Source organism: Delphinapterus leucas, unplaced genomic scaffold, assembly GCF_059928025.1.
Source record: "Delphinapterus leucas isolate spDelLeu-1000000601 "Yukka" unplaced genomic scaffold, BTC_Dleu_Yukka2 spDelLeu_asBTCV2_sq81, whole genome shotgun sequence".
NCBI lineage: Eukaryota > Metazoa > Chordata > Mammalia > Artiodactyla > Monodontidae > Delphinapterus > Delphinapterus leucas.
The window spans coordinates 490094-516719 of record NW_028322290.1 but is presented as its reverse complement, the minus strand read 5'-3'; the positions used below and the strand labels follow the sequence as shown (position 1 = coordinate 516719).

The window sequence follows — 26626 nt, the reverse complement described above, 5'->3', positions numbered from 1 at the left end:
CCCTTGACATTCAGGGATTACTGTTATGTATTTTGATTCTTGCATTTTATATAATAGTAAGTTCATTTGGCTCAGAGCCCTAAATGTTTCCAAATGACTACAATTTTTTCAATGCCAGCAGTTTGGAAAATAATTGCTTTGAATCTCATTTTTTTTTTTTTATTACCCATCATCTACACTATGCCACCCAGACAAGAGAATAGTGAAGTAAAAAAACATTGTTGATTATTTTGTTACATTACAAAGTCTTCCCATTAACGTATATTGATATGGAGTTTTTTTAAGTGCAAGGACTAAGATCACTGAAAGTACAAAATAACATGCCTTAAATTTTGTTGTTTCTGGTAGATAGGCTCTGCTATAGAAATGCTGATTTGAAGGATAGTCACAAAAAGTCACAAAACCAGATATGTAAATTTTACATGGATTAGAATATATTAGCTCAAATTTAACTTAATCCTAATTTTAGAAAAGCTACAGAACTTAACAGATAGTCAAGTTAAAAGCTTATTTATTATAATTTGTGATAAGACAAAAGATCATATATTCATACCATTCCACACTTCACAATATATAGGGTATGGAATTTCTAACACTCTTGATATCTTTGGCTTAATCCCATAAAGTTAACATTAAAAACTTCAATAGTTTTTGAGAAAGATTAACAATTTAAACAAATATTACATATGGTTTAGGATTTACTAAATGAAAATTGAAATTCCATTCTGAAATTTAGTGATTATTGATTTCTTCAATCCACATAAAATTAATTTCAGGACACCAAGGCACAGTTCAGTCAGATGAGCACAAATTTCCTTATTTTCTCTGTTCAATGTTAGACAAGAAATATTCAAATATAAACCATGCTATCTTCTGTCTGATGATAGTGTGTCAGATACAATGGTGTTCATCAACCCAGTCTATTCAGCCCCACTGTTTTCCTAGTCTTCTTTCATCTAAGGAAAGCAATGTAGCATGGTTCCAACAATTAGATGGAAACAAGTCACTGAGTTGAGCTTTTGGGAATGTTTTGAAGAATGGTGAGGCTCCATAGGCAGGCAGTTATGTTTTTGCCCTTAGGCACTTTATGTTTTTTCCACCCTTTCTTCTTCTTTATGCTTGGAATAATGGCAGGTTGTTAGAAGATTATCAACCATACTATGAATGGGAGAATGGAATCCACATGCTAAAAATGGCGAAGCAGGAAGATAGAATGTACCTGGGCCTTCAATGGCATTGGTCAGAAGCTGCATGTTTAAGAAAAACTTATAACAGCAACAAAACAACTAAGAGAGAAGAGGAGGATGAGAGAGAATGAGAGAGAGAGAGAGAGAGAGAGAGACTTAGAATGAAGAATGTTCTTTTATGTTTTTCTCCCTTGTTTGTACTCTTTCTTTGAAAAAGAAAACCATCATAGGATAAAGTGCTAAAAAAATGCTCAATATTTACTTAGTTAACTTATTCAATATGCTTTCCAGAAGGAAAAAAAAAATCATTACATGAAGTGGTTGACAGAACTGTAAAAATATCTCCCCAAGATTTTTTGTTTCCTAGCTGTTCAGTAAAGCACTGATACAGATACTGCTGAGAAGAGTCTTTCACATGGAATTAAGGTTACTAATCAGTTGCTTTCTATTAGGAAGGTTATCCTGGATTACCTGAGTGGACCTAATGTAATCATATGAGCCCTTAAAAGCTAAAGAGGAAGACAGAATCATCAGTCAAAGAGATGAAGCTTGAGTGACTTGAGGCATGAAAGGGACTTGACCCACTCTTGTTGGTTTGAAGATGGAGGAATGGGGCCAGGAGCCAAGGAAGGCTAGCAGCCTCTAGAAGCTGAGAAAGATCCCTGATGTCTAGCCAACTGGCAATACCAGCAAGAAAACAGGGACCTTAGCCCTACAACCACAAGGAAGTGAATCCTGCCAATCACTCACACAAGCCAGGATGTGGATTCTGCCTTAAAGCATCAAGAAAGGAACACAGCCATGTAGACACCTTGATTTTAGCCTTCTGAGACCCAAGGAAGCTAGACTTCAGACTGTGAAGGCACTGTGAGATAATGCCTGTGTTAAGTCTCTGAATTTGTGGCAATTTGTTATGGCAACATTATGAAACTAATAATCATAGTAATACAAGAGAACCTGTTTAGAACATTTGCAAAAAATGTCTTGACATATTAACCTTTCAAAAATTACTTTCATCAAATTATAAGGCACAGATCAGAGATCAAAACCCTGAAAAATTACTACTAAGAACTCAGTGTTTTAGTGGAGGCAGGGAAGTAAGGATCATGAGATGCAATCAGGGTAGATAGTGTGTGGCTCTGTGGATGGTCCTTTGTGATTGAGCTTCCAATTGGAAGTTTGAAAAATAAATGCCAAAAAACTACACTACTTCAGAGTTTCCACTAGTGTCAGTTTCTAAAAAATCTTACATGAATTACTATAATTTCAACAAAACATTGATTTTACTAACATTTTATATTGTTGTAACTCTAAGATTTGAACAATAATGTTTACTGTGAAATATAGGAAATTTATAATTATGTGTTTTTAAATTTTTTGCATGTAAAAAGTAGGTTGATTGAGACTATGCAATCCCATCTATTCACTCTTTCTGTGATTATACTGAAGTGCCATTCTCTTCAGAAAAGAAAAAAATATAGAGAGCTCAACTGAAATGAAAGGATTATAGTAGTATGAATTACTCATTCATGTTAGTGATATATTCAATCAATCCAAAATATTAATTGAATAACCATTATATCCAATGATTTTTATACATAAATTTACCTACATTGCCACAACACAATGCATATTTTGAATGCATTTAAATTATTTTACACACATACACAAAATAAGACTGCTGATGATTAAATTTCACCTCGAAGTATCTTATTAGGTGATTAAATAGTAGGTGGCACAGAGTACAGTGAATAGTACCAACTATTATTTCATCACTCACTTATAATAAGAAAACATTGAATAGAGAGTCAGCGTTGTATTTATCTGAGTTTCCCAAGCAAACAACAAAATACCTAATACGTAGGAAAATAAAAATGCTGTTGGAGTGAACTGTATGTTAATAGTTACACTATTTAAGCAAGAACATGACCAAGGATAAATGTATAACTGAATAGTTATGTTCTGTCATTTTGATAAAAAATTTCAAAATAACACTAAAAAATCAAGTTTTATTCTCAATTATTTGCTATCTTTCATTCTCTAAACAAATATTACATGAGTACTTGCCATGTAGCAAGTATCCAAGACATTTAGGGAATGGAAACGAGCAAAGAGAGTCTCTGGCTTTAAGAATTTCCTGGACATGTTAGAATGTTTGCCACATGCAATACCTGAAGATGTTTATTAGAGCTTTATTCGGCATGCAGCAAAGGGCAGAGGAGAAAGTGTTTAACTCAAGGTAAGTTGTTTATCTGCTGGGGGAAAATCAGTGAAATAGCTGAGAAAAACTGTCATGTGATATTATGGTTTAGTTATTCTGAAATGGGAAATAAAAGAATATTTTATACAGAAATATTAAATTATTTTATGGTGTGCAAATTAAATTCTTTGCATTGAGGTTTTTTAAAATGGCAATGTTAATCATGAACTTAAGAAAAAATATAGGTGAAAAAAGAGAAATGAGTTATATTTTTCAGGATTGGGCTGAGGGGAATATATTCCAGGCAGTGGCAACGGAAGATGCAACTTGCAGGGCTGTGAAAACTCATGGAACTTTTGAATGATGACAGGGAATTCAGAGCCAGAGCAGAGAGGTCTTGTAGGCAGACAGGGATGAGTCTGAGAAGCAAGCAGGAGTAAGATCAAAAAAGTTCTCAAATATATTGCCAACAATTATTTGACTTCAAGCTAGGCTCTGGGAACTCAATGACAGATGTGAATTGCAGAGGAATGACCATATTTCCATTTCAGAACAATCACACTGGCAACAATGTGGAGAGTCAGAAGGGAGGCCAGAATGTGAGCACTCAAATGAAGAAAAAATGAGCATGAGCCCAATGCCAGCAGAAATAGGGTGGAGGAGAGGGCTTCAAGATAGGTTTAGGACGTAGAGTCTGTAAGACTTTCTGATTGATCTGAAATGAAGGGGAGGAACTGCCAAAGGAAGATTCAAGGACCACCCCAATTTACTGGTTAGCAAAACTTAACTTATCACACATACTTGTGATAACTATAAACTGAGATTTAAAAAAATCTTATTTATACTTGAATTTCAGAGTTAACCTAAACATTTCCTAATAAAACTTGCCTATAATTATGATTCCTTCTATTTTTTTCCTAATACTCAAAAGCAGTGATTTTACATTTCATGTAATCATGGTATAAGTGGCATGAGAAATACTAATTGCAGAATATTTACTTCAATAAGCCTTTTTCTCATGTGTTTGAATATTTCAAAACATAGTTTGTGACATTAAAGAAAAAATAAAAAAGATATAGTTAATTCTAAAAGGCACCATGAAATGCAAAAGTGCAACCTATACTTAAAAAAACATTAAAACATTGAGTATTTGTCCACATACATTGCCCATTGATTTGCAGCAGCAGTAATTCATGTAAAAGCTATCATGTAATATACATGAGGCTGCTTTTCTACAACCTTGCAGAAAGGATACTTGGAAGTATCCTTTTGTACCAAAACTGGAATCATTTTTCTGATGATACGGTAAAGTAAGGTGAAGCTTTACATTTCATGAGTAGTCAGTAAATGTAGGTGGGTGAAATCATTTATTCCTTTCAAACAGATCACAAAATGTGTTATTCTTGATGATTTCCAACAATATTATAAGTCCTTGAAGTAGCACATGTATTTGCAGAAAAAAATAATATACACATAAGCAAAGCAGGGTGAAAGAAATAAAAATTTACCCATGATCCCAATAGCGATTATATATATATTTGAAAGAGAGAGAGAGAGAGGATGCTAGCTAACTGACTAGGTAATCAGACTCCCTAAGCAAAGTCTACCATTACAGGGATTCTAGGAATCTAGGGGTGGGCAGGAATATAGTGATTCTAGTACGTCATAGTGCTTAGTCACTGGGGAAGCAGTCTGGCAAGAACACATTGGCCAATCTTGGGGCAGCTGGAGGCTGTCAACCAGCTATCCTTCCTGCAGAAGTCTTCCTTGAATAGAGATGTAAGCAAGACACCTCCCATCCATCCCTTGCTTCATACAGATTCTCTTCTCTGTGCATGAGGTTTGGAAAACAGCTCCTTCATCATTTTCTTTTTAAGCTTTGTATATGCATTTTTCTTTTGAACCAGAATCATTTTTTTAATTAATTTTTTTTTAATTTTTGGCCGTGTCCAGTCTTTGTTGCTGTGTGCAGGCTTTCTCTAGATGCGGCGAGTGGGGGCTGCTCTTCATTGTGATGAGCGGGCTTCTCATTGCAGTGGCTTCTCTTGTTGTGGAGCACAGACTCTAGGCACACGGACTTCAGTAGTTGAGGCATGAGGGCTCAGTAGCTGTCGCTCACGGGCTCTAGAGTGCAGGCTCAGTAGTTGTGGCACACGGGCTTAGTTGCTCCGCGGCACGTGGGATCTTTCCGGACCAGGGCTCAAACCCGTTTACCCTGCATTGGCTGGCAGATTCTTAACCACTGTGCCACCAGGGAAGTCCCTCCTCGGTAGTTCTTGTCCGTGTTTCTGAGGAGAAACTTATGAGAGGTTAGTGAGAAGAGGTACAGACACCATTGCTGCAGGTAGGTTCAGGGTACCATTAATACTCATCCTCTCCCTCCTCAAACACCTATACTAACTTCCTCCTACCCTTAATTATTACCACAGGATTTGGTAGCTTACCTGGCTTTATGACCCAGGATTAGCTATATAATTTTCTGTGTTCAGTGCAAAATGAAATGTAGGCCTCCTTGTTCAAAAATTACTAAGAATTTCAAAACAGTGACAGCAGAGCAATAGACCAAGCATGAGGTTCTTTTAAGTATGGGGCCCTTCATTTGACCTGTGGGACTGCCCAGGTCAAATGCCCATGAATCTGGCCCTGTTGTGGCCCAAACTTAAATTTCTAAAGGGACTGAGACCTTGTAATCACCCCTCTGTCTGGCTGGGGTTGCTGCATCCATCCACTCACAGGTACAACTGGGTAAGTTCCAAATTTCATAATGAGAATGCATAATCATTACTGAACTGAGCATGAGGAATTGGATTAATATCAAGATTTTAGGTGTGGAAATGGTAAATAGGAGCTTAGAATTCACTAAATTATAAAACTGAAGAATGTTTCAATGTTTATGCCAGTTGAATGGTATTCTTTTAACAATGTTACTTTGTTTTCATATGTGATGGGAACCTCCTAATTCTTGAAAAGACCTGTGACTTCTGAAAAAAATAAACAATATCTTGAAGTTTTGTGACTTCACACCTACTTTATAAACTAATTGAGCTGAAGATTGGTGTTTAAAATTCTTGTGTTCTCGAGTGGACAGCTTGTGAAAAAAATTGAGGAAAAAATAATACTTACTGGAAAATAAGAAATTTATTTGGTAAAGTATAAAAATATTCTATTGGAGAAGTGAATATGGCCTGTGCATTACTTATTAATAATAATAAATATTTACAAAGCACCTTCTAGGCACTAGGAAAAGTTCTAATTGCTTTCCATTTTTTTTATTATATGATAAATGCCCCCATTTTATGGATAAGGAAACAGAATAAGTAAATATAGGTAAAAATTTAAGAGTTACAGTCTTAATCAGTTTTTTAAATTAATTACAAATTAATAAAATTCATGTTCTGGTATAAATTAAATTGTGTTTTGAATCATTTACTTTTTAAAATTTTGTTTTAATTTTACTCAAAGAGAAAAAATATACTCCTGAGTTTGATTAGAGAGAAAAGTGGTCACATTTCAGGAACTAGGTAATATACGATCTTTATATACAATGCCAGCACCCAGGAAGAGACTGCCTATTATAAGTTGTTTTTTCTCAAAGTAACAGCTTTATGGAAATATAGTTTACTTACCATACATTTTACCACTTTAAAGTGTGCAATGTTTAGCATTAGTGCTTAAGTGTTCATTGTTTGGTATATTCACAGAGTTCTGCAAGCATCGCCACTATCTCATTTTGGAATATTTGCATCACCCCAGGAAGAAATCCTTTAGCAATCTCTCCCCTGTCCTTCCTCTTCTTAACTCCTATTAAACTCATAAGTTTTTCAAAATTGAAAAAAGTCACATTGAATCTTAACGTGAGGCCCCATTTTTTGTTTGTTTGTTTGTTTTTAAGCTGTGAGAGACTTATTTGTTTGAAGTTGATGATAATTTTGTTTTTAAGAGATTTACAATGCCAAATTACTGAGTGTTTGATAGTAATGTTAATTTAAATGTGTTACACTAGATATAACAAAATTCAGATTTTTCCTTATGTAGTATGTTTAAGATGGGTTGCTTGTATATTTTAACCCCTTAACATGACTCTGCATTGAATTTCTATGGTAACCGCATTTCTGCAAAAGCATAAAAACATTCAGAGGCTGTGCCCTCTCTCTCCTTTTCCTGTTGCCTTTCAGATCAGGAGAACATGTCTCTCCAGAAGTCACTGGAATGCCCTACATACATTTATTATTATTGCTATTTCCATCCCCCAAATTAATATCAAAACTACCATGATAGATTTGTAAAGAAACCATTTAGGACTACTCATGAGAAAGAAAATTATCTTGGATAATGACAGAAAAGAAAAAAAAAATACAGTTAGAAGATAGGAAGTCAAATTCAAACTGTTTGGCCTAATCCTGAAGGTATCATTTTCATTATATAGTCAACTTCTGCTGTGACTTTATGGCTTAATGATATGATTATGCCCAGTTGATGATGAGTAGCTCTGGTCATAGGATCACCCGAAATCCTAGTCATGTTTAAATAGAACATAGTGGTATGTGAGAAGCTCTTACTCAAACTAAGAGTAATTTACTGTCACAGCAACCAAGACTTTGTCCCCCAACTTCAATTAGGCTATGATGTTTTATCATAATATTTCATTCCTCTCAGATTTCCTATCTTTGGTTATAGGACCAGATGGTTTCACTGGTGAATTCTACCAGATATTATAAGAAGTCATACCATTCCCTCTCAAACTTCTCCAAAACATAGATGAGGAAAGAACACTTTGAAATTCATCTTACAAGGCCATCATTACCTGATACCAAAGCCAGACAAGGATATACAAAAAAATTAAATTACAGGTCAATATATGTGATGAACATAAATGCAAAATTACCCAATAAAATATTAGTAAATCAAATTCAACAGTACATTAAAAGGATCATACACCATGATGAAGTGGGCTTTGCTTCTGGGATGCAAGGATGGGTCAACACTTGCAAATTAATCAATGTGATTCACCACATTACAAAATAAAGGATAAAATCCTGTGATTATCTTAATAGATGCAGAAAAAGCATTTGACAAATTCAACATCTTTTCCTAATAAAAAACTCTTAACAAAGTGGATATAGAAGAAATTTATCTCAACATAATAAAGGCCCTATATAACAAGCCCACAGCTAACATCACAATCAGTGATGAAAAGCCGAAAGCTATTGCTCTAAGATCAGGAACATGACAAGAATGCCTGTTCTCACTATTATTTAACACAGTACTGGCAGTCCTAGTCAGAGCAATTAGTCAAGAAAAAGAAATAAAAAGCATTCAAATCAGAAAATAATAATTTAAATTGTCTCTGCTTGCAGATGATATGATATAATATTTATAATAGACTTCACCAAAAGACTGTTATAACTAATAAACAGTTTCAGTAAAGTTGCAAGATAACAAAATCAATATACAAAGGTCAGTTGTGTTTCTATACACTAATAATACCTATCAGAAAGAGAAATTAAGAAAACGATCTCATTTACAATTGCATTAAAAAGAATAAAATACTTGGTAATAAGTTTGTTCAAGGAGGTGAAGGATTTGTACACTCAAGAATTGTTCCAGATTGAATGTTGAGCATCTTTTCATGTACCTGTTGGCCACTTGGGTGTCTTCTTAGGAAAATGTCTACTTAGTTCTTCTACCCATTTTTTAGTTGGATTATTTTGTATTGAGTTGTATGAGTTCCTTATATATTTTGGACATTAACCCTTTACTCTGTATATGGTTTGCAAAAATTTTCTCCCATTCTGTAGGTAGCCTTTTCATTTTGTTGATTGTTTCTTTAGCTGTGAAGAAGCTTTTTAGTTTGATATAGTCCCACTTGTTGATTTCTGCTTTTGTTGCTTGTGTTTTTGGTGTCAAATCCAAAAAATCATTGCCAAGATCAATGTTAAGGAGCTTTCCCTACATGTTTTCTTCCAGACGTTTTATAGTCAGGTCATATGTTGAAGTGTTTAATCCATTTTGAGTTAATTTTTATGAGGAGTATAAGATAGAGGTACAATTTCATTTTTCTCCATGTGGTTATCCAGTTTTCCAGACACCATTTGTCGAAGAGAGTATTCTTTTCCCAGCAAAATAAGGTATCAAAGAGGTATCAGCACTTCTGTCATTATTGCAACTTTACTCAGAATAACCAAGATATGAAAAAACTGAAGTGTCCATCAATGGATGAATAAATAAGATGTAAAATATATATGTATGTATATATATATTTATATTATATTATAATTAATATTATAATATATATATATAATTCAGCCATAAAAAAAATGAAATTCTGCCATTTACAACAACATGGATGGACCCTGATTTATTATGCTAAATGAGCTAAGTCAGACAGAGGAAGATTAAATGCTGTATGATATTACTTATTTGTGGATTCTAACAAAGATAAACTTGTAAAAACAGAGAGTAGAATAGTGATTACCAGGGGCTGAAGGTTGGGGGATTGGAGAGATGTTATTTAAGGATACAAACTTAAAACTAGTAGATAAATAAATCCTGAAGTTCTAATGTAGAGCATAGTAATTATAGTCACCAATACTGTATTATGAACTTCAAATTTACCAAGAGACTAGATCTTCATTCTTCTCATCACAAAGAAAGAAGTGATAATTATATGACACATTAAAAGTATTAGGTAACACTATGGTGGTAATCATATTGCAATATATAAATGCATCAAATCAACACATTGTACACCTTAAAATTACACAGTGTTATATGTCAATAGTATCTCAATTTAAAAAAGAAAAAAAAGTAATTGGTTGAATAATTTAGTTATCAGAATTGATGTATGTGTAACTTTACCACCTCAACGTGAAGCCCTGATTTCTGTCTAGTCTAAGCTTCAGAATTCAGTTTTACAATTGTAAATTAGAAATGAGGATTCTGAAAAGTCCTACACATAAATCCATGTAGATACATATAGCATGTGCACACACACACACACATCATACTTTGTATATTTATTTTGAATAGAAAATGGAATAAGCAGGTGAGTAGTTTCAAAGTTGAAGATTTATTCATTTTTGGAAATTTTAAGGTAATTTTAGTCAGTTTGATATAAATATCAATATACTATATGTTGGCTGCCATTGGTCTAAAAATCTACCAGATCTTCCAGCTCCATGCTACTAATAATATCTAGTACTGTTGTGAGCTGAATTGTGTCCCCCCAAAAGATATATTGAAGTCCTGAACCCAGGCACCTGTGAATGTGACCTTATTTGGAAACGGGGTCTCTGCGATTTAACCAACTTAAGGTAAGGTCATATTGGACTGAGGTGGGCCCTAAGTCCAATGACTAGTGTCCTTATAAGGAGAAAGAGACACAGAGAGGTAGACACGCAGGGTAAAGGGCCATATGATGGTGGAGACAGAGGTTGGAGGGATGAAACTTCGAGTCAAGGCATGCCAAGTATTTGCCAATGATCATCAGAAGTTAGGGAGATGCAATGAAGGATTCTTCCCAAGAGTCTCCAGAGGGAGCCTGGCACTGCTGACACATCAATTCCAGACTTCTAGCCACCAGAACTGTGAGAAAATAAATTTCTGTTGCTTTAAGTCATATACTTGTAGTATTTTGCTATAGCAGCGCTAGGATATTAATACACATACTATATACAGTAGTAGATAGTAGATTGGCCAGTGATATTCCAACTGGGTAAACATTTCTTTGATATGTTCTTACACAGATGGGCATTCACCATACCTTAATGACTTGCAATTTATAATTTTGTTTATGTGACAGACCCATGATATTAACTTTGGAACAACAACAACAAACAAAAAGTACTGGGTGAAAGAACAGTATTGTTTCTCCTGAGAGACAATTAGAAACTGGTTTCAGACAGGCTGGAAGTAGAGAATGCAAATTTTCTGTTAAAAATCAGTGGAATAAAAGCATTTTATTTCAATCTCATCTTTTTGACCCCTGTCAAATGCCTAAAAGAACAAAAGAATAGTAGAAAATTCAAGATTTAATATAATAGAAAAAAAACCCTTCAATATACAAATAGAATTATACTAGCTAAAAAATGTGAAATATTAACCTAAACAAGAGTGCATGATATTTATTTTCACAAACTTCCTCAGTCTCCAAGATATTTGTACATTTCCAAAAAAGAAATTAAGTATCTTATTCTGCATAATCTCTACAAAATGACAGTTAAGACATCAAGAGTTATAGGAAGGCTCTGGGTACTGTGGAATATATCCTGTTGGGACCCAGATATTTGCGACAGAAAAGCAGATACCTGGCAAATAAAAAACAAATAAATAATAAAAATAAATAAAACCATCTGTACACTTTCTTTCCTAGCCTGAAAGTTACTTCACTGAGAGCTGAATAGAGGAGAGAAGGAAAAGCATTGCCATAGACTAAATGTTAGTGCCCCCATTCATATGTTAAAACTTAATTTACAGTGGGATGTCATTTGAAGGTGGGGCCTTTGGTTGGTGATCAGGTCATAAGGGCAGATCCCTCATGAATGAATGACACCAAACCTGCTGGCACCTGATCTTGAATTTCCCAGCCTCCAGAAGTGTGAGAAATAAGTTTCTGTTGTTTATAAGTCACCCAGTCTACGGTAATTTGTTATAGCAGCCTGAATGGGCTAAGACAGGAATAGAGGAGGCAATCCATGATTTTATAAGTTGAGGGGTGCTCTGGATACTCTAGCTTTCAACATGATGGGCTCTCAATATTACACTTTCCTTTCTGCACTTTCTTCTGTACTTTTGAGGGATAAACATGCAAGCCACATATTTCAGACAACCTAGCTTTCTGGTTTCTGCCAATTGGAGGCACTAGATGGAATTTAGAAGGAAGAAAGAAGAAACAGAATATTACTTTGCTATTTCAGTTTCTTTCAGCACCTAGGGGCTGTGACAGTAGCAGGACCATAATGACAAAAGAAGGCATCTTGCTCATGGTCTTCTTGGCATGGAACCTCCATTCTAGGAGAAGAGCATGCAGGGGTGGAGGCAAAGAAAGGCAGACCAGCTCTACAATATACAAAAATTTATTGAATTAAATGCTCGCGAAATGGGTGAATTTTATAATATTTAACCTATATTTTATAAAGCCGTTTTTTTAAAGGTGATTTTAGGCAGCAGTGAATGTCAGCAACTTTGAGAGTAATTTAGCAGCAATGGTAGAGTTTTTGCTTAATAGCAAAATACATTTCTAACAGTAGCAGACACAGACAGAGAGCTTACCCCTCATACTGTCAGCAGCTCTGGGGCGAAAATGGTCACATGAGCTGTAGCCTAAGGCAGTGACAGTTTCTTGATCTATGAAGAACAACCCTCCTCTTCCCTTAACGCCTTTAGCCATTCCATCACTCTAGTCACCCGTGATCAGCTATAAATTTCCCCATCCTTAAATACTGAATGGTTTTCACATCTGCCAAATGTACGCTGAATACCAAAGAAGATTTTTCTGTCACCCAAGCAATTTGTTGAGGAAAAGTTTGGAGTCAACACCTCTGAATCCACGCCCCAGATAGTCCCAGTTACCATAGTTGTCAACATCTCTGGCAAGCAGCAAAAATAATTCAAAGATGGATCATACTTAGAAAGGAAATGATATGTGCTCTATGCACAAAACATTTTTCTTTAAATCAGTAAACGGTCATTTCTGATAAAAAGATGGTTACAGTAAAACAAAGGAATGAAAGAAATGCTTCTCATTATTCTCACAGAATGTATAGATAATACCATCTTTATAAGTAATAAGTGAAATTTGAACAATGAGAAAAAAGTATTCCAAAGAGACTTTATAGGATGTCCAAAGAATATAGAATTGAGTTGCAAAATGTCACAATATGACAAAAAATGAAAAGCCAGTGTAGAGAATAATGCCCGTTATAGGTGGAAAAAGTTAGATGTTTATAAGTAGTTATGAGGGTGACTCCGAGAGAAAGAAAGAGCGGGAGGGAGGGAGGTGGAGCAGGGAGAGAGAAAGGGGAATGTAAACATGATCACAGAAGGAAAGCTAGACTTTAAAAAGGTATATCTAACATGCATTATTGATATTTTTAAGAAGAACTAAGCAAATGAAAATATAGAAAGAGTCTAAAGTATAATTTTTTCAACATTTTTCTGAAATAAAAACAAGTTGAATGTGTAGACTGAAGGGGCTCATAGATTTCCAAGAAATAATGAAACCTAACATTCATACCTACCATTCCAAATCAAAGCATATTCTGGTAAGGATGTTAAAATTCAGGTACAAAGAAAGAATCCTAGGAGTAGGAGGGGAAAAAATCATGCCCCCTACTAGTGTGAAATATCAAGATGGATTCGACATCTTCACAGTAATATTCATGCAAGGAGACAGTTTGATCAGTATCTAAAATATACTAAGAGGAAGAATATGTGATGCAAGAATTTTATAATCAGCCAGGTAATCCTTTGATTTTAAAGAAAACTTTTGAGTAAAAAGGAAAAGGGTGCACGAAGTTATGCCATTTATGAATAACAAGGTCTGAAACTCCTAGGGGACAAGGTTAGGCAGTGATAAAGAAAGAAAAGGGAGAAAATGGAGCTGAAATCAACTGATTAGGTGATGAGAACTAAAGGATATTTTTTAAATTGACAGAGTAGACACCCATGCCAACCCACCCCCACTCCTGCCCAAATATGTTAAGATTAATTTTTATTTAATGAAAGTGACAGAAGCGTGAGATGGTCACATGATCAGAGCAAAGGTAGCGGGAATATTCAGCCAGCCTCCTTTGGGTTGCAGAGTCTGTTAATTTTGACTCTGTTCCCATGTGAGGACTCTTGTCAATACGCAAAGCTCATTTTTTCTAAGCTCAAAGCTTTTTCAGAATCAAGTCACCTAACACCATTCAGAAAGAACTTTAAGCAGCATCTATGTCCTTCCTGTGAAATATTTATGAGCAACTTGGATTCTGACTTTCCTGTCAAACCCACCAAAGCCTAGTCTACATTCTCTTTTAAGGACATGATGGATGTTGGAAGTGGAAATCCTGTTTATCCCCAGCCCACACCGATCTTTCTATTTTTTTCTATTTCTATAGATGATAGAGAATAGAGATACAGTTAATTTCTCACCGAGCTTATTAAAAAATCTATGTTCTTACAAGATGTTACTTATATTATTTCATTTGATTTCCCCAATACTGTTAATAGTTGGCATCATAATTCCCATTTTACAGCATAGAGATTTCAATTCCATTAGGTTAAATCAATTTGTTCTAAATTACACAGAAATTCAGTTTTGTGTCTGGTATTAGAAGAATCTCTTTGTACTTCCCCACCACCCCTTACTGTAGTTGTAAAATTCACCTATTGGCAATCACATATGATAAATGATCATATGATTCCAGACAATAAATTACAAGTGTTAAACTTAAAAATAATGGCTTGTTAGTTCCCTATCCCCCCATCTTTAATGACAGAAATCACAGATCTTGTTCATGAGGATCACAGTTTTTGAAGTAAAATACTGGATTTTTATTTCTATTGCTATGACGGTATTATTATAGTAATACCAAAACAAGAAAAACACAATACACAAAAAGAAAACTACACACCAATTTCCATCATAAAATAAATGTAGAAATCCTTAGCAAAATATTAATAATAGAATTAGCAATATATAAAAATAATTATACACCATTACCAATTGATATTCATTCTCAGCATGTAAAGCCTGTTCAATATTCAAGAATTATCAATGTAATTTACCCAATCCTAAAGAAAAAAAAATTGCATGGTCATATAATTCAATGCAGAAAAAGGGTTTGACAAATTTCACAACCATTCATGTTGTAAAAACAACAAACGAACAAAAAGCTCTCAGAAAAATAGGAATAGAGAATAACTTCTTCCACTTGATAAACAGCACCTATGGAAATCAAAAACAAAAAGAAAACCAAAACCAAAAATCCCAAAGTTAACTTATACTTAATGATGAAAGACTGAATTATTTCCCTCCTCAAGATCAGGAACAAGGCAAGGATATTCACTCTCACCGCACTCATTTCACATAGTATGAGGTGTTCTAGCAAGTTCAGTAAGGCAAGAAAAACAATTAAAAGACAGATATGTAGGTAAGAAAGAAATAAAATTGTCTCTATTCGCAGATGATATGATTATATACAAACTGAAGTCTAGGAATACACATATACTCAAAAAATACCCTTTTAGAATTAATAAGTTAAGCAAGGATACAGGATATAAAACAAACATAAAATATTAATTGTAAACCTATTTGCTAGGAATTAACTATGGGCAGTGAGATTTTTATAATCACTCAAAAATGAAATATAGAAATATATCCAAATAATCAAATATTTACAAGACTTGTCATCAAAAACTATAAAATGCTCATGAAAAAAATCAAAGAGGTTCTAAATAAATGGAAGACATTCAGTGTTTATAGATTGGAAGCTTCAGCTTGGTAACTGTTAGTTTTGCAAGGGCCATCATAACAAAATATCAAAGGCTGGGTAGCATAAATAAAATAAATATATTTTCTCACAATCCTGGAGGCTTATTAAAGTCCATGATCAAGATGTCAGCAGGGTTTTATTTTGCCTAAGGCTTCTCTTCTTTTCTCCTAAATGGCCATCTCTTCTCTGTACCTTCAGAGTCTTCCTCTATGTGTGTCTGTCCTAATTGCAAATCAGGTTGGATTAGAGCCCATCTTAATTACCTCATTTTAATTTAAATACCTCTTTAAAGACCATATCCCAAATATAGTCACATTATCATATTGTTAAGTCTGGGGGGTTAAGACTTCTACACATAAATTTTGGGGAGAGTCAATTTAGCTCATAACAGTAAGGATTTCAATTATGCCAAAATTGATATATAACTTTAAAACTATTCTCATCAAAACATCAGCAAGAATTTTTGTATAGACCAGATTATTTAAAAATATATATGGAAAAGAACAAAGGAACTAGAAGAACAAAAAGAATTTGGAAAATGAAGAATATAGTAGAAGAAGCCAGTCTACCCAATTTTAAGCCTTATTTTTTATCTTTATCTTTTTTAAATTACTGCTTTATTTATTTATTTTGGAGTATCGTCACTTTACAATATTTTGTTAGTTTCTACTGTACAGCAAAGTGAATCAGCTATACGTATACATATATCCTCTCTTTTTTGGATTTCCTTCCCATTTAGGTCACCACAGAGCACTGAGTAGACTTCCCTGTGCTATACAGTAGGTTCTCATTAGTTATCCATTTTATATGTAGTATCAATAGTGTATATATGTCAATCCCAATCTCCCAATTCATCCTTATACTATATTTAGTAATCAAGACTGTGTGGTGTGAGTGGAGGAATAGACACATAGGCCAATAGAAGAGAACAGAAAATTCAGAAATAAACTCACAAATATGCCCAAATGAGTTTTGACAAAAGTGAAAGGAACAATTCAATGGAGAAAAGATAGCCTTTTAAACCAATGGTACTAGAGTAATCTGATAGGTTAAAAAAAACTGGGCCTTGACTTGTCACACATCTTACATAAAAATTAGTATTCTGGTTGTGATATTGTACTATAATCTAAGATGTCGCCATTGAGAGAAACTGGGAAATGAGTACATGAGACCCCTCTGCATTATTTCTTATTACTGCTAATGAATCTACAATTACTTCAAAATGAAACTTTTTTAAAAATTTAAATAAAACATTTAAATCCTAAATAAGATCAATAGTCTGAATGTTGATTCATAGTAAAGCCTTTGTCAGTTTGGTGCTTGTGCTATCAACAGCAAGGCAGACTGCTATGATCAGGTGAAAAAAAGAGATTACTGTGTGTAGCCTCTCATCCTATAATACCCCACTTGAGTTCAGACCTAAATAGAAGAGAGTCCTATTTACCAATCAGCTGGGGGAACACATACTGTCTATATATATGTAAATATTTCATTTTTAGGAGATTAAAGAAATTCCTAAGCTATAAAATCAAAACTATAGTGCTTAGGACTCAGAATGTTATTTGCTAACTTCAGAGTTTATGAAGATCTTTCATTATGAGCTTAAGGGAAGAAAAGAAACTAATATGTAAATTAAGCAAAAGAAAGTTATGATAAAAGAAAAACAAAGAGAAAACCCAACAGAGAAGGTAATAAAATTCCAGTGGAGATCATTACAGGTACTTTTTAGAAATAAAGGTAGTAGAACATAATGATAAGCATGATTTAGAACTGAAAAATGTTGAGAATAAAAGCAGTACATGCAATTTTTAAATGGCCAATATAACCTCCAAAAATGACAGAAACTGAGGATGGAAATTATTTTCCAAATATAATTTTAAATGATTTTTTACCAACTGAGGAAATCCTTTCAGCCTAACATTCTCCCTCAAGGGGCATTTGGATTTGAACTCCTAAAGATGGGAAGATAATTGGTATTTTATTGCTCAATTGCAACCATAATGATGAAAATATTGTTTATTTACTTTCAATTTTGAGTCAATCTTCAGGCCACGGAAAGAAGATGCTATGTTTAAGGATGGAATGAAAATCCAAGAGCTATGATAAAAATGTAACTTACACAAAGCAGATTGTGAAGAATATTGGGTAGAGAAACAAGGGCATTAAAATTGTCATATAAAGTATGAAAACTGAATTAAAGGACTATAGAAAAATGATTGAGTTTAATTACATTGTTTATACTAAAGATAATTGACAGAAAAACCAAAACAATAACATAATTGACTAAAACAGTTGGAGAAGAGGACCTGAGTGAGTTAAATATTTATATTTGATATTGGGGGAATAATAAATGTTATCTGATATTAATAAATTCAGAAAATATATATTGTTTGAGAAGGGAAATAACCAAAATATAAACAATTGTGAAGAACTTGTCTGGAGAGTAGACTTAGAAGTGAAGAAGTGATCTGACTCTGTTGATATTTAATATAAAACATTCTTTAACATGTGATTTTTTTTAATGAGCATATATTACTTGATAAAACCAAATACTTTAAAACTACAACCTACTTACTTATAAGTGATAGTGATTTATATGATACGAAGGTGCTTATTGTTGAATTGATATGAAAAAATTTAGAATAGAAGCAATTACCAAACTAGAATCATGCATGTAAACATTTTTTCTAGCATTTTTTATGTGTTAAAATGTGTTATTTTTCTTTGCTTTATACTGTTGAATTTGAAATATCACCCACCCAAGGCTCTTCGTTTCTCCCTAGTTACTTGGCTAGCGGCTGCTTCTATTTGCAAGGACATATCATGTGAATTACAAGGAAGTAAAATAATTGGCCTTCAACTAGACTAAATTTTCACCAAGTGGATTATTGTGCCCTGATAATGCCCACAGTCTAAATGACAACACTCAAAACTCAAATGTGTTCTTAATTATAATTTCCAAGTTAGGAAAATTGTGTTTTGTATAAAATATTATTTCATTAAATTAGCCACAATAAAAAATAAGAATCACCTTTCATTGGGAATATACAAGAGTAAGTTTCAAATAATTTTATCATGGAAAGTATTATAATAATCATTTCTAATATTTACAGTTAAGAATCTTAAAATCCTTCTGGCTTTACTTTCAAGAAAAGTCATCAGCAACATTTAAAAATGTATGCTTATGAAATAAATCATCCAATTACTCTATTTCTATGTTTAAATTCCCCAGTTCTTCTGGCAATAGAATATAAGTCACTGAAGCTTTGTTTCCAGTGGAAAGTGGCTGGTACCTCCAATCCTACCCCAGAAACCCACATTTATATAATCTGCAATAATTATCCAGGTATTTTTAGATCACTTCCATGGCTTTAATATTTACTTGTCATGTTACTTATTTTCACAGCTAGGCATCCCATCACCCGTCTTTACAAATCAATTTATTACAAATTAAAGGATATAATCCTTCTTCTCTGACTAGTTTTCTACAATTTCTTTTTCCCAGCAACAAATATAATTAAAAATAATAATTGATCATTTGTTTTAACTTGTCAGTAGAACTTACCATTTCCTGGTAAGGACATCTTTGTTAAAATTGGATGATTTTTAAATGTGTCAAAATGATCAAGATAATAAAGGCCTTGAAATATTTGCCTTTTTGAATTTAGAAATGTAAGCTATGACAGAATACAATTTCTTTCTGTAAAACACATACAAAAATGAATAGCACGTTTCAAATAGTTAACTGTTATTTCACAAGGATCATAAAAATTAAATAATTAGATGAGGAACTCTGTTCCATTATTCAACAGGACAATTAGTTCTATCAACATTTACAAGTTTTAAATATAGATTTATAATGCAAATATATTTATAATGTATTTTTATTTTTTTAGTGTATTTTTAAAATCTTCAATTAAAATCAGTAATCAAAAGAATTTAACATTAATGATAATAAAGCATTTATTATAATGTTTCTTTTATTCTTCAGTTATACTATTTCAATACTTTAAATACATGTTCAATTTTATTACCATATTTATGAATTAAAAATCTTAGTTTTCCTTAATGTCCTCCACTAGCAAGAAAACAAAAATTGAATGATACATTTCCATTTACTTATAACTTGAATTCTTTATAAATAATTTTATTTATCAAATATAAATAACTATGATTATAAATATAAGGTTTCAAAAAATGAGAAAAGCGAAGATACAGTTCATGAATTTGTGCTAATGACAGTTAATTATGCTTAAAATTTACTGTCAATTTGAACAAAAAACTATCACAAAAACAAAGTAGGACATTATATAATGATAAAAGGTCAAATCACCAGGAAGATATAACAATTACAAATATATATTCATGCAACATCAGAGCACCTAAATATATAAAACAAACACTGGCAGAATTGACTAGAAAAATAGACAGAAGTGCAATAATAGTAGACGATTTCAACGTCTCACTTTTAAGAATGGAGAGACAGTTACCTTATAGGGAACAATTTTTATGAGTTTTTCTTCTCTCCTTCCCTTATTTATTTTTGCAAATATAAAAAAAAAGCACAAACTGTGAAATAATAAAGAAAAGAAACAGAGATGAAAGAGAGAGAAAGGGGTGGAAGGAAGGATGGAAAGAAGGAAGGAAGGAAGGGAGGGTATCTTACACAAAAGGTGACATACTATACACAGTTTTCTGCAACTTCCTTTTATCACTTAACAATTTATACTCCAAAATATACAATATATAATCCATTTAATCCATTTTGTAGAGATCTTCCCAACTGCTTTGCGCAAGTACATAGTAATCCACTGTGTAGATATATTGCAGTTTATATAACTGTTGGATTTTGGTGTTAGAATTTTGGATTTTGAGGGTGATTTCAATTTTGTTACTAGTACCAATAATGTTACATTGAAGAACATTTGATACATGTCATTTTTTGGATCTTTGGAACAGATTCCTGGAAGAGGGATTGATAGATCAAAGGCCAAATACAGCTATGATTTTGTTAGATATTGATAAAATCTTCTCCATGGATGTTGTCCCATTTTACATTTTGAAAAACAAGATATTAGACTGCTTTTTCCTCCTTAGCCTCACCAACAGAGTGTTATCAAACTTTTCATATATTTCAAATCTTACAGGTGACTAATGGTTTTGGTTTTAATTAGCATTTTTCTCATTATAAAGATTATAATAGGAAATATATTTTCTAACAAACATTGTTCCATTGAAAATATGAAACCTACATTTCGATCTGAGTAGCCCAGGGAAGTATCCTGGGTTAATGACATAAGTGGCTATTTAGTTGTAATTAATTAGGTTAATCTGAAACCATCCATTTTACTCAGGACTGCAGTTTAAAGAGATAGGAGAAAGAAAGGCAGAACAGAAGAAAGGGAAGGAAAGATGGAAGGAAGGAAGGAAGGAAGGAAGGAAGGAAGGAAGGAAGGAAGGAAGGAAGGAAGGAAGGAAGGGAGAGAGGGAGGAAAGGAGGGAGGGAGGGAGGGAGGGAGGGGTGAATTAAGCTAGGTCTGAATTAAGACAAAAAATATATGAATAAATGGGAAAGAACTGCTTAAATCAATGTAATTACCCTTGTTTGCTTGAAATCTGTGTTATAGTTTGAAGTCTGTGCCATACCTACCTTGTTAAAAAAACACTAAATTTACCTATCTTGCTCATATTCATGTTTCTCATAAACTCTGACCAGAAATTACAAATTTTAAAGTTTTACCGCATTTCAACAGTAAACTACGTGCATAACCTCAGAAATGGATTGATGTCTCTTGTTAATACATATTTTGTTCATCATATGCTGGGTAGGAGCTACATATTAGTATATATGCTCAAATTTTTATTGCATTTAACACACCAGAAGGGACATTATACAACTAATAAGAAGTGAAGTCCATATTAAGTTATTTGATCAAATATGTTTCATGAAAACTGCCTAAGAACATCAAAACAATTAGTCAAACCCAAAATTCAATCTGAGTTAGCATTCATATTCAAAGATTTGAATTCAGAAGTAAGTTCAGAGACCAAATATTATATTTTGATTTGTTCTGGAGTGGCCATCTGCCCATATGAAAAAGCTACTGCAACCGTCTGGCAGGCAGTTTAAAGAACCAAAATAACTACTCTGTGCAGGTCAGGTTCACAGGCATCTGGGTGTTGACTTGGAAAGCACAAAAAGTAATAATCACAGCACGTGGTACTTTACCGAGTAGCCAGCCAAAAGTGTCTGTCTAAATAGTCAAAAAATTTAGCTGTCATAAGAATCCTTTGAGGAAACTTTATAAATACCTATCAAATTTCAAATATCAGTGGCCAACATTTTTAAAAACACCATAAAGATCTAATAAAATGTTATAGAAAAGTTATAATAATCCTGAGGTACCCATAATTTATATCCTGGCACATTTAAAAATGTTCCTTTTGTTTAAAAATGGGCTTCAAAGATATCAATAGTTTTATTTGTATATTTTATAAATATTTGTGTGCTAGTCAATAGTCTGATTTTTAATTGTTTAAAGCAAATCCAATGCCACAAAGAGCTACTTTAGTCATGACTTGCAGGAGTTCAAGGGGAATATCCTCTATCTTCACCCCTCTGCCCCTCCCCTACCTTCAAGTCTTCTCCTCACAGGTCTCTGCCTGGGAACTGTGGACTTTTGCTGCTCCTTTTCTTGGAAGAGTGGCTGCTGAAAGGAGTTAAATATGGCTCTTGGATAAGTAAGTCTGGGTTGGAGGGCCATGAAGAAGGGTCAGCAAGAGGACAATCTCCCTTGGCGTCCGGAACTTGTAGAATAGCCTGCAATAGAGTGGACCACCAGCTGAGCTCCTTGAAGTGAGAGCTACAGGCTGGCAGGGAGAAGGGTGACCCCAGTGTCAACCAAGAAAAGTTAGATATGCACACTGATGCACACTAAAGGTTGACGACAACTGAGAACATCTGTCTCAGACTCTCCTGGAGGCATTCACCAAAAATTGAGTTACAGGACCTTACACCTGACCAGCTGGAGAAGGGGGTCTAGTAATTGCCCTGGTTATCATGCTTGTCATGATTTTTCAGCACATAAATGTTTGAGAATCACTGCCATTTTGAATGTGTGTTTCACTTGTCTGTTTTTCCAGTGGACTTTACCTCCTTGCAAGGAAGGTTTGTGAAGATTTGTTGCTGTTGTTTGCATTATTAGTTTTATTATGCTAATTCTAGAATCTCTGGTGCATAGTGCAATCTCAGGCAGGAAGTAATGGCTCATTAAAACAGGTATCCCAAAAGTCTTAGTAGAACTTCAAGATTAATTCCTTCAGGAAGAGGTAAAATTGTCATTAGATGCAGATGATATGATTCTATATATAGAGAACCCTAAAGACTCTACATGAAAACTACTACAACTGATAAACGAATTCAGCAAGGTAGCAGAATACAAGATTAACATACAGAAATTGGTGGCATTTCTTTATGGCAACAATGAAATATCGGAAAGGGAACGTAAAAAAACAATGCCTTTTAAAATCACAACCCCCAAAATAAATACTTAGGAATAAACCTCACCAAGAAGGCAAAAGACTTATACGCTGAGAACTGTAAGACATTAATAAAGGAAAGTGAAGATGATTCAAAGAAATGGAAAGACATCTCATGTTCTTGGGTTGGAGGAACTAATATTGTTAAAATGCTCATACTACCCAAAGCAATCTACAGATTTAACGCGATCCCTATCAAATTACCCATGACATTTTTCACACAATTAGAACAAATAATCCTAAAATTCATACAGAACCATAAAAGACCCAGAATTGCCAAAGCAATCCTGAAGAAAAAGAACAACGTTGGAGGCATAGCCACCCCAGACTCAGACAGTACTCCAAAGTCACAGTAATCAAAACAGCGTGGTATTGGCACAAAAACAGACATATGGATCAATGGAACAGAATACAGAGCCCAGAAATAAACCCACACACCTCACTTAATCTTTGACAATTAATCTTTGACAAAGGAGGCAAGAATATATAATGGGAAAGAGACAGTCTCTTCCGCAAGTGGTGTTGGTAAAGTTGGACAGCCTTATATAAACCAGTGAAGTTAGAACACATCCTTTCACAAATGAACATATCTACACACGAAAATAAACTCAAAATGTCTTAAAGACTTAAACATAAGACATGACACCATAAAACTTCTAGAAGAGAACACAGGCAAAATATTCTCTGACATAAATCATACCGATGTTTTCTTAGGTCAGTCTCCCAAGACAATAGAAATAAAAATGAAAATAAACAAAGGGGACAGAATCAAACTTACAAGCTTTTGCACAGCAAAGGAAACCATAAACAAAATGAAAAGACTACCTACAGAATGGGAGAAAATATTTGCAAATGATGCGACCAGCAAGGGCTTAATTTCCAAAATACACAAACAGCTCATACAACTTGATGACAACAGAAGCAAACAACCCAATCAAAAAAATAGGCAGAAGACTTAAAGAGACATTTCTCCAAAGAAGAAATACAGATGGCCAATAGGCACATGAAAAGATGCTCAACACTGCCAATTATTAAAGAAATGCAAATCAAAACTACCATGAGGTACCACCTCACACCAGTCAGAATGGCCATCATTAAAAAGTCTACAAATAACATATGCTGGAGAGGGTGTGGAGAAAAGGGAACCCTCCTACAACACTGTTGGTGGGAATGTAAGTTGGTGCAGCCACTGTGGAAAACAGTATGGAGGTTCCTCAGAAAACTAAAAATAGACCTACCACATGATCCAGCAATCCCACTCCTGGGCGTATATCCAGACCAAACTATAATTCAAAAAGACACATTCACCCTGATCTTCACAGCAGCAATATTCACAATAGCCAAGACATGGAAACAACCTAAATGTCCATCAACAGATGAATGGATAAAGACGATGTGGTACATATATACAATGAAATACTACTCAGCCATAAAAAAAAGAATGAAATAACGCCGTTTGCAGCAGCAACATGGATGCAACTAGAGATTATCATACTAAGCAAAGTAAGTCAGAAAGAGAAAGACAAATGCCATGATACCACTTATATGTGGAATCTAAAATATGACACAAATGAACCTATCTATGAAACAGAAACAGAATCAGAGACATAGAGAATAGACTGGTGGCTGCCAAGGGGGAAGCAGGTGGGAGAGGGATGAACTGGGAGTTTGGGATTAGCAGATGCAAACTGGTATATATAGATTGGCTAAACAACAAGGTCCTACTATATAGCACAGGGAACTATATTCAATATCCTGTGATAAACCATAATGGAAAAGAATATGAAAAAGAATGTATATACATATGTATAACAGAGTCACTTTGCTGGACAGCAGTAATTAACACAATGCTGTAAACCAAGTATACTTCAATAAAAAATAAGTTAATTAAATTTTTAAAAAGATTAATTCCTTCAGAAGAACAAGTACTACACATTCACAAAAAAAGCACCCTTTGAAAGTTTAAATTTTTGAATTTCTTTGCCACTTCCTTAGTTTTGATCATCTTGGACAATATACTTTTAATATTGACTTTTAAAAATAATTGTGTTTCAGTGTTTGCTATCCTTAGAGAGACAGAAACAGATAAGTACAACTAAATACTTATTTTTCAAAAGTCTCAAAAGTATAAGGGAAATGAAAGTAATTATATCTTCAAATGATTTTGGGGTATGTTTCTAATTCCATACTTCTGATGCGATTAAAGATTAAAACTGTATTAAGACATTTGAGACATGCCGCATTGGTATTAAATGAATTTAATTTTGCGTAAAGTGGTAGAAATATTTTCTTCAGCAAACATACCTGCAGATATAAAATCACAACCATAAATCTACAAAAAAGCAAGCTATTGAATGAAATCTGATTGGTTATTTCCCTGCAGTATGGATCTGCTAATCATTTAATTTACTACTTGCTAACAGAAGCCAAAATTTAAATATACATATATATATGTGTGTGTATATATATATATCTTCAATTTTAAATCATTCATATATATGAACAAGTATACATACACATATATAACAATTGTTCATATATATATATATATATATAAAACAATTTAAAGTAAAGAAAGTACATCTGGTGGCCTATTTTTTCCCCCCGATTTCTAAAGAACACCATATTCTATTCTAGGCAGTGGAATGTCAATCCACCTTAAGGGCTGTTCAATGAGCATATCTGAGAAAGCACTGGTTTAGCCAATGATGTACTTATTGAGGGAGGCCCTAGTGCCACTGTCAAGAGCTTATCCACAGGAGAGATAAGAAGGTACTTGTTTGGTTTGTGAAAAGAAGTAGTGAGGAATGGCAGGTAGCTGCAGGCTGATGACACATGATGTCCATATATATGTAGAACCAACACGCCCATAACTGCACCCATTTTCCATACCCAAATCCAAAGCCTTTATATCATTAATCCCAGGCAAAAATGGTAAGATTCATGTGTGTTACTATCCCACGGCTTCAAGATGCCTATAAACTCATATGAGTATGTCTTAGTTATATCAGTGGAGGACAAACCAGGCTTCTATCACCAAGCCCCATTCCATAACAGGCAAACCAGTCCAAGACTTCTCTGAGTGCTGCAGGAGAGTCTATGGAAGGGGCGCTCACTCCACTGTGATGCCTAAAATGCCTTTGCACAGAGCAAACATTCAATACATGCTGAGTGAATGAATGAGTGAACTGGTGTCATAAAACAGGCTTATTTCAGGGAAATTC

At 33.9% G+C, this 26626-nt stretch overlaps 1 protein-coding gene and 1 long non-coding RNA gene across 2 annotated transcripts in view; both read right to left on the bottom strand.

Annotated features, from left to right (window-relative positions):
* LOC149743773 (uncharacterized) overlaps positions 1–26626 on the bottom strand; it is a 105955-nt gene that overhangs the window by 67756 nt on the left and 11573 nt on the right. The gene's annotated exons all lie outside the window — the stretch shown is intronic.
* LOC149743774 (uncharacterized) lies at positions 495–25948 on the bottom strand. The gene is made up of 2 exons (XR_016391790.1): positions 22498–25948; positions 495–19563 (listed from the first exon to the last, which is right to left on the bottom strand). It is a non-coding gene; the product is annotated as an uncharacterized LOC149743774 (long non-coding RNA).